Source organism: Gorilla gorilla, chromosome 1 (assembly GCF_029281585.2).
Source record: "Gorilla gorilla gorilla isolate KB3781 chromosome 1, NHGRI_mGorGor1-v2.1_pri, whole genome shotgun sequence".
Lineage (NCBI taxonomy): Eukaryota > Metazoa > Chordata > Mammalia > Primates > Hominidae > Gorilla > Gorilla gorilla.
Genome location: NC_073224.2, coordinates 226,021,533 through 226,040,714, shown reverse-complemented (window position 1 = coordinate 226,040,714; position 19,182 = coordinate 226,021,533). Strand labels below are relative to the sequence as shown.

At 40.6% G+C, this 19,182-nt stretch overlaps 1 protein-coding gene across 1 annotated transcript in view; it reads left to right on the top strand.

The window, feature by feature from the left end:
- KAZN (kazrin, periplakin interacting protein) overlaps positions 1–19,182 on the top strand; it is a 1,230,220-nt gene that overhangs the window by 260,760 nt on the left and 950,278 nt on the right. The window lies entirely within an intron of this gene.

Genomic DNA, 19,182 nt, shown 5'->3' with positions numbered 1-19,182 from the left:
ATTTTATATTTTCCCAGACTTTATAGTTTCTCAGAGCACTTTCACAAGCATTGTCTCACCCTACAGATGCCCTGTTTCCTGGAAGCATTATTACCCCCATTTTTCAGCTAAAGAAATAGAGGTTCCCAGAGACGAAGGACTTGCCAAAGGTTACACAACAAGCCTGTTGACTTTTTCTCTAGAGTGATGTCCATGTTATCACCACTCCAGTTTGCTGTTGGTTAATGGTTTGCACAGAATTCACTACCATGAATAGCTTAGCTTAAATGGGTGCCAACTATCTGGTAACTTTATACAGCCTGAAATCTTTGCTTCTCAGCTTAGTATCTCAGGAGCAATTTAATACCCCTTTATGGTAGAAGGGTTCCAGAAACAGTAAGAGTTGTCTCTGTGTGAACCAAGTCTACACCCTTTCACTTGGCCTGCAACAAAGAACCATCTTCCCCCAGAACTTCCAGCTTCATTGTGCCATCGAAATCTGTACTTTCAAAGCTGTGTGTTTATGGTTTCCTTTGCTTTATCACCTGACAAACAGTTCTTACATCTTGCACGTGATACTAGAGGTGTATCCATTTGTATGTTAATTGAACTAGGCCTGGGAAAAGATGGTATCAACTAGGAGGCATGCATGAACCCATTATTGTAATCCATGCCTGGAAAGAGACGATTTCACATTCCCATTGCGATCCTCAAACCACCCAAATGCAACAACAGGCTTTTGACCTCACTTGGAGATAACCAAAATGATATCATCAAATGTAGACATGCTTACTACACTTTTCCAAATAATTACTGGTATCAGCCCCATTTTTATTTTTAAATAATTGTAATCTAATTGAATAACTAATGTATATTTCAGTGTGGGAAATTTGGAAAATACACAGAAAAAAAGAAAATAAGTCATAGGTAATAACATCAAGTAGAGATAAACCCTGCTAACATTGTCATACACACACACACGTGTGGGTGTATATTCTCAATTATATATGTGCATGTACCTACATTATAAAACTATGTGAACAGTGTAGTCTCCATTTAGTTTGACTACTTATTGAGGTCACACTTTTAATACAGTCTTATAAAAGTTTCACATGCTATACCGTCTTCATCTACAACATCATTTATAAGGCATCCTAGAGTTTCATAGGGTGTTTACTAATTCTGTTTCCAGATGGTAGAAAAAAAAGACAAAGATGGGCGTATGGGTGACCAATGTAACATAATTTTGATGGTCTAAACTGTACTGTTAAAAAGACACTGAACTGGTAGTTTTGAACCATGCATGTTTTTTTCAGGACATAATCTATATAATTTGGTGCCCCAGAAAGGCCATTTCTTAGCTGTTTTCCTCTTAAAATTCATTTTCTGAGAGCAAACAATATGTTTCACTGCTTAGAAGCAATAAAAATGATCACTTTGATATTTTCGTGACTGCCTGTCAGGAATTGGCTATATTTCCCATATTGATGTTGTCATTAAGTTAAGGAATTAGTTGAACTACTATTTACTGAGTCTCCAGCTCTCATGCTAGGCACTCTGGAAACGGATAAAACAAATCAGCAGGCGAAACATGATTCCTCTCATCATGGAATTTCTAGTCTAGTGAACAAATCAACAGTGATATCTAAGGACCAGTGTTCCCAAACTCTTAGCACCCAGAGAAAGTGGGCATATTTTTATAGCAGTTTGTGACAAATAGACAAGGTTATTGGCAGAATGAGGTAAGCTTCCTGGGCCTTTGGCCATCCCTCATCACATCTGTAACCATTCCTATCGCACCAGCTGCCCCAGCAGAGCAGTGGAAGAGCTTCCCAGTAGTAAATTTTATTTTGGAGGGCAAAAAGGAATTATGGTTGTGGTATGACATTATGTAATTACTTGTGGAAAGGAAAAAAAATGGAAGGATGATAAAATAATAAGGAAAGAGAATTTAATTCATTTATTTCCTGTTTTTTGTTTAAGTTCTTTAATAAAGTTTTTGCCTTGCAGTACTTTTAAAAAATATTTTAATTTTTGTGGGTACGTAGGAGGTGGATATATTTATGGGGTATGTGAGATATTTTGATACAGGCATGTAATGCACAATAACCACATATGGGTAGATGGGGTATCCATCACCTCAGACATTTATCCTTTGTGTTACAAACAATTCAGTTATACTCTTTGAATTATTGTTCAATATACAATTAAATTATATTTGACTATAGTCATCCTGTTGTGCTAGCAAACAGTAGGTCTTATTCATTCTTTCAAACCATTTTTTCTTTTTGGACTCATTAAGCATCCGTACCTCCCCCTGACCCTCCAACTACCCTTCTCAGCCTCTGGGAACCATCCTTCTACTCTTTACCTCCATGAGTTCAACTCTTTTGATTTTTAGATATTACAAATAAGTGAGAACATGCAATGTTTGTCTTTCTGTGCCTGGCTTACTTTATTTAGCATAATGATTTCCATCCAGTTCCATCCAAGTTCTTGCAAATAACAGGATCTCATTCTTTTTATGGCTAACTCGTACTCCATTGTATATAAGTACCAAATTTTCTTTATCCACCCATCTATTGATGGACACTTAAGTTGCTTCCAAATTTTGGCTATTGTGAAGATGGCTCCAACAAACACAGTAGTGCAGATATCTCTTCAACATAGCGATTTCCTTCCTTTTGGGTATGTACCTAGGAGTGGGATTGCTGGATTGTATAGTAGCTCTAATTTTAGTTTTTTGAGAAAACTCCAAACTATTCCCCATAGTGGTTGTACTAATTTATATTCCCATCAATAATGTACAAGGGTTCCCTTTTCTTCATATCCTTGCCAGCATTTGTTATTGCCTGACTTTTGGATAAAAGCCATTTTAACTGGAGTGAGATGACATCTCATTGTAGTTTTGATTTGCATTTATCTGATGATCAAGAATGTTGAGCATCTTTTCATATACCTGTTTGCCATTGGTACGTTTTTTTAATTGAGAAATGTCTATTTAGATCTTTGGCCCATTTAAAAATCAGATTATTAGATATTTTTCCTACAGAGTTGTTTGAACTTCTTATAAAATCTAATTATTAATCCCTTGTCAGATGGGTAGTTTGTAAATATCGTCTCCCAATATTTGGGAGTTGTCTTGTCACTTTGTTAATTGTTTCCTTTGCCGTGCAGAAGCTTTTTAATTTGATGTGTTCACATATGTCCATATTTGCTTTGGCTGCCTATGCCTGTGGGGTATCATTCAAGAAATTTTTGCCCAGATCAGTGCTCTGGAGAGTTTCCCCCAATGTTTTCTTTTAGTAGTTTCATAGTATGAGGTTTTGATTTAGGTCTTTAATCATTTTGATTCCATTTTCGTATATGTTGAGAGATAGGGATCTAGTTTCATTCTTTCGCATTTGGATATCCAACTTTCCCAGCTTCATTTATGTCTTTTTCTCAGTGTATGTTATTGGCACCTTTGTCAAAACTGAGTTTGCTGCCAGGTGCAGTGGCTTACACCTGTAATCCCAGCACTTTGGGAGGCTGAGGCAGGCGGATCACCTGAGGTCAGGAGTTGGAGACCAGCCTGACCAACATGGAGAAACCCTGTCTCTACTAAAAATACAAAAAAATTAGCCAGGCATGGTGGTGCATGCCTGTAATCCCAGCTCCTTGGGAAGGCTGAGGCAGGAGAATTGCCTGAACCTGGGAGGCGGAGGTTGCAGTGAGCTGAGATTGCGCCATTGCACTCCAGCCTGGGCAATAAGAGCGAAACTCTGTCTCAAAAAAAAAAAAAAAAAAAAAATGAGTTTGCTGTACGTCTTTGGATTTGTTTCTGGGTTCTCTATTCTGTTCCACTGGTCTACAGGTCTGTTTTTATGCCAGGACCATACCATTTTGGTTACTGTAGGTCTGTAGTATAATTTAAAGTCAGGTAATGTTATTCCTCCAGTTTTGTTCTTTTTGCTTATAATAGTTTTGGTCATTCTGGGTCTTTTGTGGTTACATATAAATTTTAGGATTTTTTTTTCTACTTATGTGAAGAATACCATTAGTATTCTGATAGGGATTGCATTGACCTGTAGATTGCTGTGAGTAGTGTGGGGATTTTAATAATATTGATTCTTCCAATCCATGAACATGAAATATCTTTCCATTGTTTTTATCCTCTTCAATTTCTTTTGTCAGTGTTCTATAGTTTTCTTTCCAGAGATATTTCACTTTTTAAGTTAATTCCTAGGTATTTAATGTTATTTGTTGCTATTATAAATGGGATTTTTAAAAAAATTCTTTTTCAGATTGTTCACTGTTGGCATATAGAAATGCTACTGATTTTGTATGTTTATTTTGTATCCTGCAGCTTTACTGAATTTGTTTATCAGTTCTAATGGTTTTTTTTTTTGTGGAGTCTTTAGTTTTTTCCCAATATAAGATCATATCATATACAAACAAAGATAATTTGGCTTCTTCCTTTCCCATTTGAATGCCCTTTATTTCTTTCTTGTCTGATTGCTCTAATTAGAATTTCCAGTACTATGTTGAGTAACAGTGATGAAAGTGGGCATCCTTGTCATGCTTCAGATCTTAGGGGAAAGGCTTTCTGCTTTTCCCCATTAAGTGTGATACTAGCTGTGAGTCTGTTGTACATGGCTTTAATTATGTTGAGGTATGTTCCTTCTATCCCCAGTTTTTGGAGGGTTTTTATCATGAAGGGATGTTAATTTTATCAAATGCTTTTTCAGCATCCATTGAAATAATCGTATGGTTTTTGTCCTTCATTCTGGTGACATTATGCATCATACTGATTAATTTGCATTTGTTGAACCATCCTTGCATCCCAAAGATATATTCCACTTGGTCATGATGAATGATCTTTTTCATATATTGTTGAATTTGGCTTGCTAGTATTTTATTGAGGATTTTTGCATCAATATTCATCAGAGATTGGCTTGTAGTTTTTCTTCTTTCCTTCCTTCCTTCCTTCCTTCCTTCCTTCCTTCCTTCCTTCCTTCCTTCCTTTTTCTAATGTGTCTTTGCCTGGTTTTGGAATATCGAGGTAATACTGGCCTCAAATAATGAGTTTGGAAGTATTCCCTCTTCCTCTAGGTTTTCCGAATAGTTGGAGTATGATTGCTATTAATTCTTTAAATGTTTGGTAGAATTCAGCAGTGAAGTCATCAAGTCTGGGCTTTTCTTTACTGGGAGAATTTTTATTACAGCTTTGATCTCATTACTTGTTATTGGTCTGCTCAGGTTTTGGATTTCTTCATGGTTCAATCTTGGTAGGTTGTATGTGTCTAGGAATTTGTCCATGTCTTCTAGATTTTCCAATTTATTGGCATATAGTTGCTGAAAGTAGTCACTAATGATCCTTTAATTTTGTGGTATCAGTTGTAACATCTCCTTTTTAATCTCTGCATTTATTTATTTGGATCTTCTCTCTTTTTTTCTTAGTCTTGCTAATGACTTGTCAATTTTGCTTATCTTTTCAAAAAACAAACTTTTTGGTTCATTGATCTTTCACATTGTTCTCTTTATTTCAATTTCATTTATTTCTCTTCTGATGTTTATTATTTATTTTCTTAGACTAATTTGGGGTTTGGTTTGCTCTTCCTTTTCCAGTTCTTTAAGATGCACTGTTAAGTTTATTTGGTATTTTTCTTCTTCTTCTTCTTCTTCTTCTTCTTCTTCTTCTTCTTCTTTTGAGACAGGGTCTTGCTGTGTTACCCAGGCTGGAGTGCAGTGGCACCATCTTGGCTCACTACAACCTCTGCCTCCCAGATTCAAGTGATTCTCATGTCTCAGGCTCCTGAGTAGCTGGGATTACAGATATAAACCATCATGCCCAGTTAATTTTTGTATTTTTAGTAGAGATGGGGTTTCACCATGTTGGCCAAGCTGATCTCGAACTCCTGGCCTCATGTGATCCACTCACCTTGGCCTCCTAAAGTGCTGGGATTACAGGCATGAGCCCAAACATTTTTCTTCTTTTTTGATGTTGGCACTTACAGCTATAAACTTCCCTCTTAGTACTACTTTTACGGTGTCCCATAGGTTCTGATATATTGTGTTTCTATAATCATTTATTGCAAGAAATTTTTAAATTTTCTTCTTAATTTCTTCATTGACACATTGGTCATTCAGGACCATGTTATTTAATTTCCATGTATTCATATAGTTTCCAAAACTCCTCTTGTTATTGATTTCTAGTTTTATTCCGTTGTGGTCAGAGAAGATGCTTGATATTATTTCAATTTTTTGAATGTTTTAAGATTTGTTTTGTGACCTAACATATGGCCTATTCTTGAGAGTGATTCATGTGCTGAGGAAAAGAATGAATATTCTGCAGCTGTTGCATGAGATGCTCTGTAAATATCCATGAAGCCCATTTGGTCTATAGTGGAGGTTAAATCCAATGTTTCTTTGTTGATTTTCTGTCTGGAAGATGTTTCTAATGCTGAAAGTGGGGTGTAGAAGTCTCCAGCTATTATTGTATTGGAGTCTATCTCTCTCTTTAGCTTTCATAATATTTGCTTTATATATCTGGGTCCTCCAGTGTTAGGTGCATATATTTAAAATTGTTATATCCTCTTGTTGAAATAACCCATTTATCTTTGCATAGTGACATTCTTTGTCTCTTCTTATAGTTTTTGTCTTGAAATCTATTTTGTCTGATATAAGTATAGTAACTCCGACTCTTTTTTGGTTTCCATCGGCATGAAATATCTTTTTCCATTCCTTTATTTTCAGCCTATGTGTGTCTTTATAGGTGAAGCATGTATCTTGAAGGCAACAAATCACTGGGTCTTGTTTTTTAAGCCATTAAGCCACTCTATTTCTTTTCATTGGAGAGTTTAGTCCATTTACATTCCATGCTATTATTGACAAGTAAGGATTTACTCCTGCCATTTAAAAATTTGTTTTCTGGTTGTTTTGTGGTCTTTTGTTTCTTTTTTTTTTTTCCTTGTCTTTTTTTAGTGAAGGTGATGTTTCTTTGGTGATATGATTTCATTTTTTGCTTTTTATTTTTCATGTATCCTTGTAGTTTTTTGATTTGAGGTTACCATGAGACTTGGAAGTACTATCTTATAACTCATTATTTTAAGCTGATAACAGCACCATTTGCATAAACAAACAAGCAAAAATACAGCTAATAAGAACTCTATGCTTTAACTTCATCCCCCCACTTTTTAACTTTTTGTGGTTTCTATTTATATCTTATTGTACTGTCTATGTCTTGAAAAGTTGTTGCAGTTACTATTTTTGATTGTTTCATTATTTAGTCTTTCTAATTAAGATAACAGTAATTTACATATCACAGTTACAGTGTTATAATACTCTGTGTTTTTCTGGGTACTTACTGTTAGCAGTGAGTTTTGGACCTTAAGATGAAGCTGACCTACTTTCTGACTGAAGTACTCTCTTTAACATTTCTTGTAGGACCAGTCTGGTGTTTATGAAATCCCCCAGCTTTTGTTTGTCTGAGAAAGTCTTTATTTCTCTTTCATGTTTGAAGGATATTTTTGCTGGATATACTATTCTAGGGTAAAAGTTTTTTCCTTCAGCGCTTTAAATATGTCTTGCCACTCTCTCCTGGCCTGTAAGGTTTCCACTGAAAAGTCTGCTGCCAGAGGTATTGGGGCCCCATTGTATGTTATTTATTTCTTTGGCTAATTTTAGGAGGCTTTCTTTATCCTTGTCCTATTGGAGATTGATTATTAAATTCCTTGAGGTAGTGTATTAGTCCATTTTCCCACTGCTACAAAGATACTACTCAAGACTAGGTAATTTATAAACAAAAGAGGTTTAATTGACTCACAGTTCTGCATGGCTGGGGGGGGCCTCAGGAAGCTTACAATCATGGAGGAAGGTGAAAGGGAAGCAAGGCATGTCTTACATGGCAGGATGCAAGAAAGAAGAGAAAGCGAAGGGGAAAGAGCCCTTATAAAACCATCAGATCTCATGAGAACTCACTCACTATCATGAGAACAGCATGGGGAAAACCACCCTCATGAGCCAATCACCTCCCACCAGGTCACTCCCTTGACACACGGGGATTACAGTTTGAGATGAGATTTGGATGGGGACATCGAGCCAAACCATATCAGGTAATCTTCTTCAGGTTAAGTCTTCTTGGTATTCTATAACCTTCTTGTACTTGGATATTGATATCTTTCCGTAGGTTTTGGAAGTTCTCTGTTATTATCCCTTTAAATAAACTTTCTACTCCTATCTCTTTCTCTACCTCCTCTTTAAGGCCAATAACTTACATTTGCTCTTTTGGGGCTATTTTCTAGATCTTATAGGTGTGCTTCATTGTTTTATATTCTTTTTTCTTTTGTTTCCTCTGTCAGTGTATTTTCAAATAGCCTGTCTTGAAGCTCCCTAATCCTTTTTTCTGCTTGATCAATTCTGCTGTTAAAAGACTCTGATACATTTTTCAGTATGCCAATTGCATTATTCAGCTCCAAAATTTCTGCTTGATTTTTTAAGAATTAATTCAATCTCTTTGTTATATTTATTTGATAGAACTCTGAATTCCTTCTCTGTGTTATCTTGAATTTCTTTGAGTTTCCTCAACAAAGCTATTTTGAATTCTCTGTCTGAAAGGTCACATATCTGTTTCTTCAGGATTGGTTTCTGATGGTTCATTTGGTGAGATCATATTTTCCTGGATGCTGTTGTTGCTTGTAGATGCTTTTCAATGTCTGGGCATTGAAGAGTTAGGTATTTATACATTATTGCAGTACTCTCAGTCTGGGCTTGTTTTTACCCATCCTTCTTGGGAAGGCTTTCCAGATACTCCAAATGACTTAGGTGTTATGATCTAAGCTGTCTCTGCTTTATGGGTCACCCCAAGTCTAGTAATGCTGTGGCTCTTATGGACTCATAGAGGTACTGCCTTTATGGTCTTGGGTAAGATCTGAAATAATTCTTGCATTACCAGAGAGACATTCTTGTTTTCTTCCCTTACTTTCTCCCCAGTGAATTGAGTCTCTTTCTCTATTCTGAGCCACTGGGAGCTGGGGGTGGTGTGACACAAGTACTCCTGTGGCCACCACCACTAAGACTGTGCTGGGTCAGACCTGAAGCCAACAAAGCACTGGATCTCACTCAAGGCCTGCTGTAACCACTCTCTGGCTATGGCTTATGTTTGCTCAAGGCCCTGGGACTCTACAATCTGAAGATAGCAAAGCCAACCAGGCATTGTCCTTCCCTTCAAGGTGGTGAGTTCCCCCAGGCTCCAGGTATGTCCAGAGGTGCTGTCTGGGAGCCAAGGATGACAGTCAAAAACCTTAGAAGTCTATCTGGTATTCTATTGTACTGTAGCTGATCTGGCACTTGAACCACAAGACACAGTCCTTTCCACTCTTCTCTCCCCTTTCCAAGGGCAGAAGAGCCTTATTCTGTGGCTACCATCACCACAGGTCCATGCATAGTACTGCTAGACTACCACTGATGTTCTCTTAAGGCTCAAGGACTCTTTAATCAGCTTGTGGTGAATGCTGCCTAGCCTGGGACTCACTTTTAGGGCAGTGGGCTCCCCTCTGGTCCAGGGCAGGCCCAGAAATGCGGTCCAAAAGCCAAGTTCTGGAACTGGGTCACCAAGAGCCTACTTGGTGCTCTACCCCTCTGTGGCCAAGCAGGTACCTAAGGTGCAAGACCAAGTCCCCTTAGCTTTTTCCTCTGCTTTTCTCAAGTGAAAGGAGTCTTGCCCCATTGCCACCACAGCTGGGAATGTGTTGAGTCTTACCTGAAACCAGCAAGTCTCAGGGTCTGACCCAAGGTCCTTGATGTAGTACTTGAGTATCACTGCTGGGCTCTTCAGTTAGCAGGTGATGAATCGTTCCAGGACTCCTTCCAGATGAGTCTTTCTTTTCAGAGCAGCAGGTTCCCTTCTGGCCCAGGGTGTGTCTGGAAATGTCATCCAGGAACTAGGGCCTGGAAAGGGGGCCTTATGACTCTGACTGGTACCTTATTTGCTGTGGCTGAGCTGGTATCCAAGATGCAAGACTCTTCCCTTTCCTCTCCTCAAGGAGAGGGAAGGGGTCTGTTTTGGAGCCATGAGCTGTGCAGCCTAGGGTTAAGAAATGGATGATGCCCGCACTCTTTTAGCTGTCATGTGACCTTCTGTCCACTGTCTCTGGGCCCAGTTCAGCACTAGGACTTGGCTAGGAGTTGCAGTCCTTTTGGCCTAGACTGCCTTTCAGGTTTATTTAAGGCGCCATAGCACTTTAGCCTGCAATAGCAAGGCTTTCAGGAACTCAAGTTCAGACCACTGAGATAGGCAATTCCCTTCTGGCTAGGCTGGTTTTAATGTTCCCTCAGTGGGCAGGCATCAGCTGAGCTTGGCTTTGTTTTATTTTCTGTTATAAAAGGGCAGCACTGAGTTCAATGCCTCATAAATGCTGCAATCTCCCTCTCTCCAGCACACCAAGATGCTTTCCACACCTTGCTGCCACTGCTGCAGGGAGGAGGGTGAGGGGCCGGAAGGAGGGGGCTTGGGAAAGGAGTGATGTCAACAATTTAAGACTGTTTTTCCTACCTCTTCAGCACCTCTTTCAGTGATATGAAGTTAAAACCAGCTACTCTGAGTGCTCACCTGATTTTTGGCTCTTATGAAGGTGCTTTTTTTGTGTGTGGATAGTTGTTAACTTGGTGTCCTTATGGTGGGGCAAGAATCGGTGGAGTCTTCTATTGTACCATCTTGTTCTGCCCCCTGCCTTGCAGTTCTTGCTGAGCTAGAAGTAAGTGAATTTGGGGGTTCACTAAAAGCCTCCCATTTATTTTATCTCTCTATTCTCATGTAGGATGTATGCCTATATTATCCTTGGTAGGTGGGTGACTGTTCAACTGCTACTATTTTTTGAAGCTATGTTTTAGAAGATTGCATCTGATGACAAGGAAAAGGTTTCATCTTTCCCCAGTTCTATCAGTGGAAATAATTCGTTGCTGATAAGAGGACTTATCTTTGTGGTTTGATGGAATCTTAATGGTTGTGTTATGACTTATCCTTCAAGCACAGAAGTGCTGAAACTATTTCCCTGATGGGTGGAACCGTCTCTCTTTACTCTGGAAGAAGACCAAGAAAGCACAGACAGAATTAAATGTATCTTAAACACAAGTTTTTAAGAATACCATTGCATAGAAGATGGAGTCTTGTCAGGTTATTGGAGCAAAATCAAAACTGTGGACTATAACAGAATTCAAATCTTCACCATATTAGCTATCTATTGCTGTATAAGAAATTACATCCAAACAGAGCAGCTTAAAACAATAACAGATCCTTATCTCACAATGTCTATGGGGCAGGAATTGTGGAGTGGCTTACCTAGTTGGTTCTGGCTCCCTGTCTCTCATGAAGATGCAGTCACAGTGTTGCCTGGCTTAACTGGAATCACTGAGAAGCTTGACTGCAACTGAAGGTTCTCCTTCCAAGATGGTGCACCCACATGGCTGGTGAGTTTGTGCTACCATTTAGTAAGATACCTCAATGCCTTACCATGTGGACCTTTTTACAAAGTTGCTGAAGTCTTCACAACTTCAGTTGACTTCCTTCAGAGTGAGTGATTGGAGAGAGAGCAAGACGAGAGCCACAGGGTCTTTTATGGCCTATCCTAGATGTCAAATGGACATTTCCACAATATCTTGTTGGTTACACAGGTTGGCCCTATCTAGTGTAGGAGAGGACTATCCAAGGATGTAAATACCAGGAGGTGAGAATCACTGGGTTCTATTTTGGAATCTAGCTCTAATTGTCCATTTTCTTCCCTTAACGATTCAAATGTAAAATATACTCCTTCCATCTCCAAACCCCCCAAAATCTCATCCAGTTATCACAAACTCAAAGTCTGGAATCTCATCATGTAAATGAGATCCAGGTGTAATTCCTTAAATATTGTTTTGTGGGTACTATTTTTCTCAATCTAAAGACCTGTGATCTAAAGAGAGAAGTTACCTCCTTCTCACACGAACAGTGGTGCAACAAGCATAACTGCTATAGTCACACTTGTTCAAAAATGGGAAAATGCAAACCACACAGAAATTGCTGGGCCATACAAGTTCTAAAACACCTCAGGCATGGGTCAACAGTTCCTTAATTAGGACTCAAGGATCAAGAATAATTCCTCATGGTTTTTGGATCCACCCTTTGAGCTCTTGGTTACACACTCTCAGTCACTGTTCCTTTTATATAAAAGATAGCTCATGTTTGTAGCTGCAAAGTTTTCTTAATCTGCTTTTTGCTGGTAGAACTCTGGGGATCCATAGACCACTTTTCTTTCTATCTCTTTCAGACCGATTGATAGCATATCTGTCAATATAGTTCTCTTAAAAACATAGTGAGTATACTATAAATATTATTGGAGTGTACTCCAATAGACAAAACCACTTCCCAAATATCTCTGAGATAATCCTCTTTCTACCCTGAATTTTTGCTGAAACTACTGAGGGATGACATTAACTTTCTTAGAAACCCCAGTTTTACTGTATTGTTCTTTGAGGCACCACCTTAAATATTTCTAAGGCCACAGCAAAAGATTTTATAGCTACACTCTTGGTTTTATCTTTTCTTTTCTTTTTTCCTTTTTTTTTTTTTTTGAGACAGAATCTCACTCTGTTGCCCAGGCTGGAGTACAGTGGCACGGTCTGGGCTCACTGCAAGCTCCACCTCCAGGGTTCACGCCATTCTCCTGCCTCAGCCTCCAAAATAGCTGGGACTACAGGCATCCACCACCATGGCTGGCTAATTTTTTGTATTTTTAGTAGAGACGGGGTTTCACCATGTTAGCCAGGATGGTCTCATTCTCCTGACCTTGGGATCCACCTGCCTCAGCCTCCCAAAGTGCTGGGATTACAGGCGTGAGCCACCACGCTTGGCCGGCTTTATCTTTATACAGTGTTTTTCCAAGAAAGCTCTGAATCTACTTTTTGCCTAGGAACGATTTCCTAATTTTAGTCCTGTTTGCCATCTGCAGAGAATAAAATTTCTAAAACCAGTAAATCTTGGCTTTTTTTTTTTAGTGGTCCTTCCTTTAGCTTATCTCTCTTCTCTTCCATTTTATTATTAGTAGCAAGAAGAAACTAGGTGCTATCTTCAACATTCTGGCTGCAAATCTTATCTAGATCTGTTAGCAGCAGTGAATCTGTATGGGTCTGCAGCAACTTGATTCTTCCCTCCTCAGAGGAAAGAATTTATCTGAGGGGCATAAGGCAGAGTGAGAGATCAAGGCAAATTTTAGAGCAGGAGTGAAAGTTTATTAAAAAGTTTTAGAGTGGCAGTGAAAGGAACTAAAGTGCACTTGGAAGAGGGCCAAGCGGGTGACTTGAAAGACCCAAGTGCCCCATCTGACCTTTGACTTGAGGTTTTCATACATTGGCATAGTTCTGAAGTTTGTGTTTCTTCTCTCTTTTTTTCCTGGGGTGAGATGTCCGCATGCACAGTGGCCTGCCAGCACTTGGGAGGGGCTGTATGTGCAGTGTGTTTACTGACATTGTGCATGTCTTTCCCTTACTGGTCAAGTGTTCCTAGAGGAAGGTCATAGACCGGTTAAACCCCACCATTTTGCCTCTTAGTGCGCGTGCTTCAGCCTACTTGCCCAGCTCCTGAGATCTTATTTGAAAACTGATGATCGCCAGCTTCAGGTGTTTTCTATGTATTGGGAGACTGCCTTTCCCTAGTGCCAGCTTTGACCAATTATTATTTTAGTGAGAGAGTTTAACAACCACATCACCATCACCTGATGGTCGCCTGACATTCCTGGGTGGAGGCCCTCTCCTGCTCTGCACGTGTCTGCCTAGCTGCCTACTTTAACAGATCATCCAGCTTATTCCATATATTTTCTACTTTCTGCACCACCACAGGCAATAGTATTGTTAAATTCTGCCGTTACGTAGCAAGGACCTTCTGTCCTCTACTTTACAGTCACATTTTCCTCGGTTTTCCTTATGCCCTCACCAGCAGCTTCTGTGAGGACCAACAGGATTCTGCTGGACATCTTCTGAGGGTACTTTAGGATTTTGCTGATACTCTTCTCCGACGTCCTCCAGCTTCTGCCCACTGCTCGGTTGAAAAGCCACCCAAATTTTTAGTGTTTTTTGTTATGGCAGAACTCTACTTCCAGGTATGAAAATCTGTATTAGTTATCTATTACTTACTGCTCATAAATTACTGCCAATGCCTTTGGGTTAAAACAGCAATAACCTTTATTATCTTTTAGTTTCTGTGAGTTGGAAGTTAAGAGTGGCCTGGCCAAATCATGCAAGCTTAGGGTTTCTCAGGTGATTATAGTCAAGTTGTCACCCTGGGCACATCCATCTGAGGGCTAGTCTGAGGCTAGAAGATATGCCTTTAGATGGCACATTCACATGGCTGGTGGGTTCATGCTGACTGTTGGCACAAGGTCTCAGTTCTTCATATGGCCTGCTTGAATATCCTTATGACATGGTGACCAACATCCCTCAGAGTGACCATTTCAAGAAAGAAAACTCTATGGCTTTGTGTGTGTGTGTGTGTGTGTGTGTTTGTAAATCTAGCCTCAAAAGTGATACTCCATTTCTGCAATGTGAGTTTCCTCTTTTTTTTTTTTTTTTTTTTTGAGATGGAGTTTCGCTCTTGTTGCCCAGACTGGAGTGCAATGGCGCGATCTCGGCTCACCACAACCTCCAACCCCTGGGTTCAAGCGATTCTCCTGCCTCAGCCTCCGAAGTAGCCGGGATTATAGGCATGCACCACCACGCCCGGCTCATTTTGTACTTTTAGTAGAGACGGGGTTTCTCCGTGTTGGTCAGGCTGGTCCCAAACTCCCGACCTCAGGTGATCCGCCTGCCTCGGCCTCCCAAAGTGCTGGGATTACAGGCATGAGCCACCGTGCCCAGCCAAGTTTCCTCTTAAAGGAGGTGGACTCATTGTTGGGAATGATTTCACCTCTGAGCATATTCATTGTAATTTGGGGGAGAAGTAGCTGCGGCTAAAATAAAATACTGACATGGAAAGTTGTGGATCCTCTTTTTCAGGGTGTCGGTCTTTCTATGAGGCAATTCAGTTGAAGCATGATTATATGTCAAATTACGGCAAAAGGATCATTTTTCCTCTTAAATTTTCTATCTCGATGACATCTGTGCAATTTTTAATTTGTCACAGAATAGGACCAGAATTGTGTGTCATGTGTACATAGCTAGTTTTATGTATTTCTGACAGTCCTAAAATGTGAGCTATGGCTTTCAACTTTCCTGCCTCTTTAGGACATTGGGAGCCTTGTATTTCTCGGTGAGCCCTCATCCTTTTGTCATGCTCTCATCGGTCAGATATGGGGCAGCAGGCCAGTCCTTCCCACTGGAAAGCCAGGTTTCCCATTCCCTCTGTGTCTACTCCACTCCCTGCCTTAGCCCCATGTCTTCCTGTTAAAAGCAGGAATGGCAAGGATCTATTTAAAATGCAGTTTCCTTTTCCAGGTTTGGGCTCTTCACCTTAGCATGAACTGCTGGCAGTGAGCCTCCTGTCCATGGCTCACCCAGGTCTCTGAGAATTTCTAATTCTCATTTGCATGCAGATTGTGTCCCTGAGCTCTACAAGGCTGCATCTGGTCTTGCATAATAAAATGTCAAAAGCCCATTGACACCAGGTGTTGAAGTTTTGCTGCCTCCAAAGCAAAGGAAGCTGTTCAGGGTGGTTTCTCCTTAGATGCTTTCTGAGAAGAAAAGAACAGTCTGTTGTCATCAGCACCCTCAGACTTGGAGCAGTTCTTCTTGTCCTCCTTCTCACCCCCGAGCAAGAACTGTTCCTTTGGCTGCTACTTGAAATCTTTGGCTCTGACTACAGTGTTCAAATAGCTTCATGTCTTAGGGGCAAACTCTTTGACAGAGATTCTGCATGTAGATCAGGCAAACAGTTGGTGCTACATAGAGTCCAGTCTTGTGACTGCCACACAAGGGCTTCATGAATGGTAACTATTGTCTTGTTTTAGGGTACTGAGTACTTTCCAGCAGATTCTCTCACGGTCATACAAAGAGCTGGCAGCAGTATGGAATATGTGTAAGGCCAGAAAGGGGCCACTCAGTATCTCAAAAGTAAATTAAAAAAACTAACATTCACGCCTATAATCCCAGCACTTTGGGAGGCAGAGGTGGGCAGATCACCTGAGGTCAGAAATTTGAGACCAGCCTGGCCAACATGGCAAAACCCCATCTCTACTAAAAATACAAAAATTAGCTGGGCATGGTGGCGTGTGCCTGTAATCCCAGCTACCCAGGAGACTGAGGCAGGATCATTGCTGGAACCTGGGCGGCAGAGGCTGCAGTGAGCTGAGATTGCACCACTGCACTCCAGCCTGAGCGACAGCAAGACTCTGTCTCAAAAATAAATAAATAAATAACATGAAGTCATGGTGATTTCATGTGTGTAAGGGCCTTAGTTGGGCAAAACTTGGTTTGAATGCCAGTTCTGCCATTGATTGCCTGTGTGACCTTGGGTACCTCATGTCTTTGTCCTCAAGTTTCTCATCTATGAAATGCGGGTGATCAGATCACCATCATCTGACCATTTTATAAGGACCATTACATTACACAAAATAAGCATAAATCCTGGAACACAGCAAATGTCAAAATAAGAGATGTTATTGCTGCTTTTGTTATAAATTTGGTACTATTGTGTTACTATGAGTAAATAAAAGTTATTGGTACAAGGGTTTTGGTAAATTTTGTACTATATATTTTAACAGATTTTGACTTTTTAAACATTCTTAGGCATTTTAGTTATACTTAAGTACAATTCACATACTAATTGTAAATATTATCTATTAAAAGCAGGTCCTCTGGTTTTATTCACTTATATTTGATTATTTCTGTGTTTACGTACTTGGAACATAATCACTTTTCAAATTTCATTAATTTAGATTTTTTAAAATTCAGACTACTCGTTCTTCTCCAGGTACAATGAGTGAGGTTTTAGCTTTTACAGACTCAGTAAGGAAGTGAAGAATAAGTTGCAAATATCCCCTAACTCTGTATGAAGAACTGAAGGGCCACAGTCTGTCCTAAGGTGCGTGAGATAGCCAAAATGTTCTAGGGATCGAGGATCAAATCTCAAGCTTTGCCATCAAAAGATTTTCCTTAATGGAAAGGAAGGGGAACCGGACCCATCTAACTGGGTTAGAGCCCATCTAGGCAGGAATGCAGAGTGGTGCAGAGTTCTTTATGGAGTTCTGGGATTATGCCCATGTATTATCGTCAAGGTCAGGGGACAGAGCAGGAATCTTGTTTGAAAATGTGCATTTTATCTTAAAATTTGATGCCATTTTGCATTCCATTCCATATTTCATTGTGTCTTGTTTTATCCTAGAAAGAATGGCCTCCCCTCAATATCCCAAGCCTCTGAAGGGTCACTGGAGGAGAGCACAAGCATCTCTATCTGGCGTGGGTTACCAGTAGTCTAATTTAAAAATCAAGGCTAAGCCCTGTGGACTAAATACAAGGATGGAGGCAGGGCATGGCGGCTCATGTCTGTAATCCCAGTACTCTGGGAGGCCGAGGCAGGTGGATCACCTGAGGTCAGGAGTTCGAGACCAGCCTGGCCAACATGGGGAAACCCCGTCTCTACTAAAAATCTAAACATTAGCCAGGCATGGTGGCAGACACCTACAATTCCAGCTACTAGAGAGGCTGAGGCAGGAGAATTGCTTGAACCCTGGGGGTGGAGGTTGCAGTGAGCCGAGATCATGCCACTTCACTCCAGCCTGCGTAAAAGAGAGAAACTCTGTCAAAAAAACAAAAACAAAAAACAAGGAAGCACCTGAAAAATGGAATTTAGAGAAGTTAGGAAGGGCAGGGAGCAAGGAAGTGAAAGGCCTTGGGGTGGAGATAAAGACTGCAACAGTGGCATAGGAGGAAAAGTCCAGACAAAACTGGGGGCCAGATGACCCAGCCACTGGGTGCCTCTCAGGTCTGAACTGCACTCAGCTGCCAAATGCCATGGCCTCTCAGCTTTTCTGGAAATTAATTGGTTCCAGGAGTCAAGTTAGTCTCCTTCCAATGGCAAGCACGTCCCATCAGGGCCGCAGTTAACACCATACAATCTTCTGTCACTGTAAGGTTGACACGTCCTTGGCACCGCTTCCTCTTCCTTGAGCCAAAGCCCATTTCCTTGTTGCAGTCTTTATCGGACAACGACATTCAAATGAAAATTCGTGTATTATGCCCAGGCAAGTCGCTGGCTACATGATTTTGTCAGAATCTACTTCTCACAGGGCGACTTTATTGTAACGCATTTTCTTGCAGCTTCTGTTGGGTCAAAGTGGAGTTGGCCTTGGTAACGCTGGGAACCTACAAATAAAGAAAAGTGAAGCTGTTTGGAATGCCCGTGGAACAAGGCATGGTTAGATCCCATCTAGGCAGGAAGGCAGAGTGGTGCAGAGTTCTTTACGGAGTTCTGGGATGCACAGAGGGAGACGCTGAATGTGAAAGCGTTTATTATCTCTGTGCAAATTGACACTTCTCTGCTCTTCAGTTGCATGATAGTGCTCAGGGCTGTGTTCCATTAGAGGTGGCCTTTTTTGCTGACTTTGAAGGATGTGGCGGGATTGACAAGCAGCCAGCTTCCTCATGGCAACAGTGGATGGAGATGATGCTACCCGTTACAGGCTATAGGACTGTGTGACTTGAGTACAAAACTGGATCGCAGATTCATAGATTTAGTGTAGCGATGGATTGTCATATTCTTCAGCCCAGCTAGAAGCTTCTGTTCAGTCCAGCAGGGAGAACCAGAGGGCCATAGAGCGCTTCACAGGTACGAGGTTGTGTGGCTGTGGCCAAATTCCTGAAACCATCGAGACTCTGTTTCCTCAACAGAAGGACAGAGCCAGTAGTACCTAAACCTGGGTTGTGTGACAAGGAAATGCAATGATGCATGCAAGCCACTCAGCACAGTGCTTGATATTCAGTAAGCGCTTAATAAATAGCAGCTGCTGTTAGTTGTGGGGGTGTTGATGTTGTTACCATCACCTCCCTCTGAGCAAGGCATGGAAAATGTTAACCTAAGTAAATAGCAGAGTTCATCTGTACTCTGGAAGTCTTGAGAAATAAAAGGCATTTGTCCTAAGTAGTAGAAAGACATCAGCTGTGGGACTCGTATTAAGTAGGGTTTACTCGGTATAGGTAACAGAAACCAAATGAAGCTGGCTTAAGGAGAAGAAGGGAATTTATCACAAGGGGTCAGGGCAG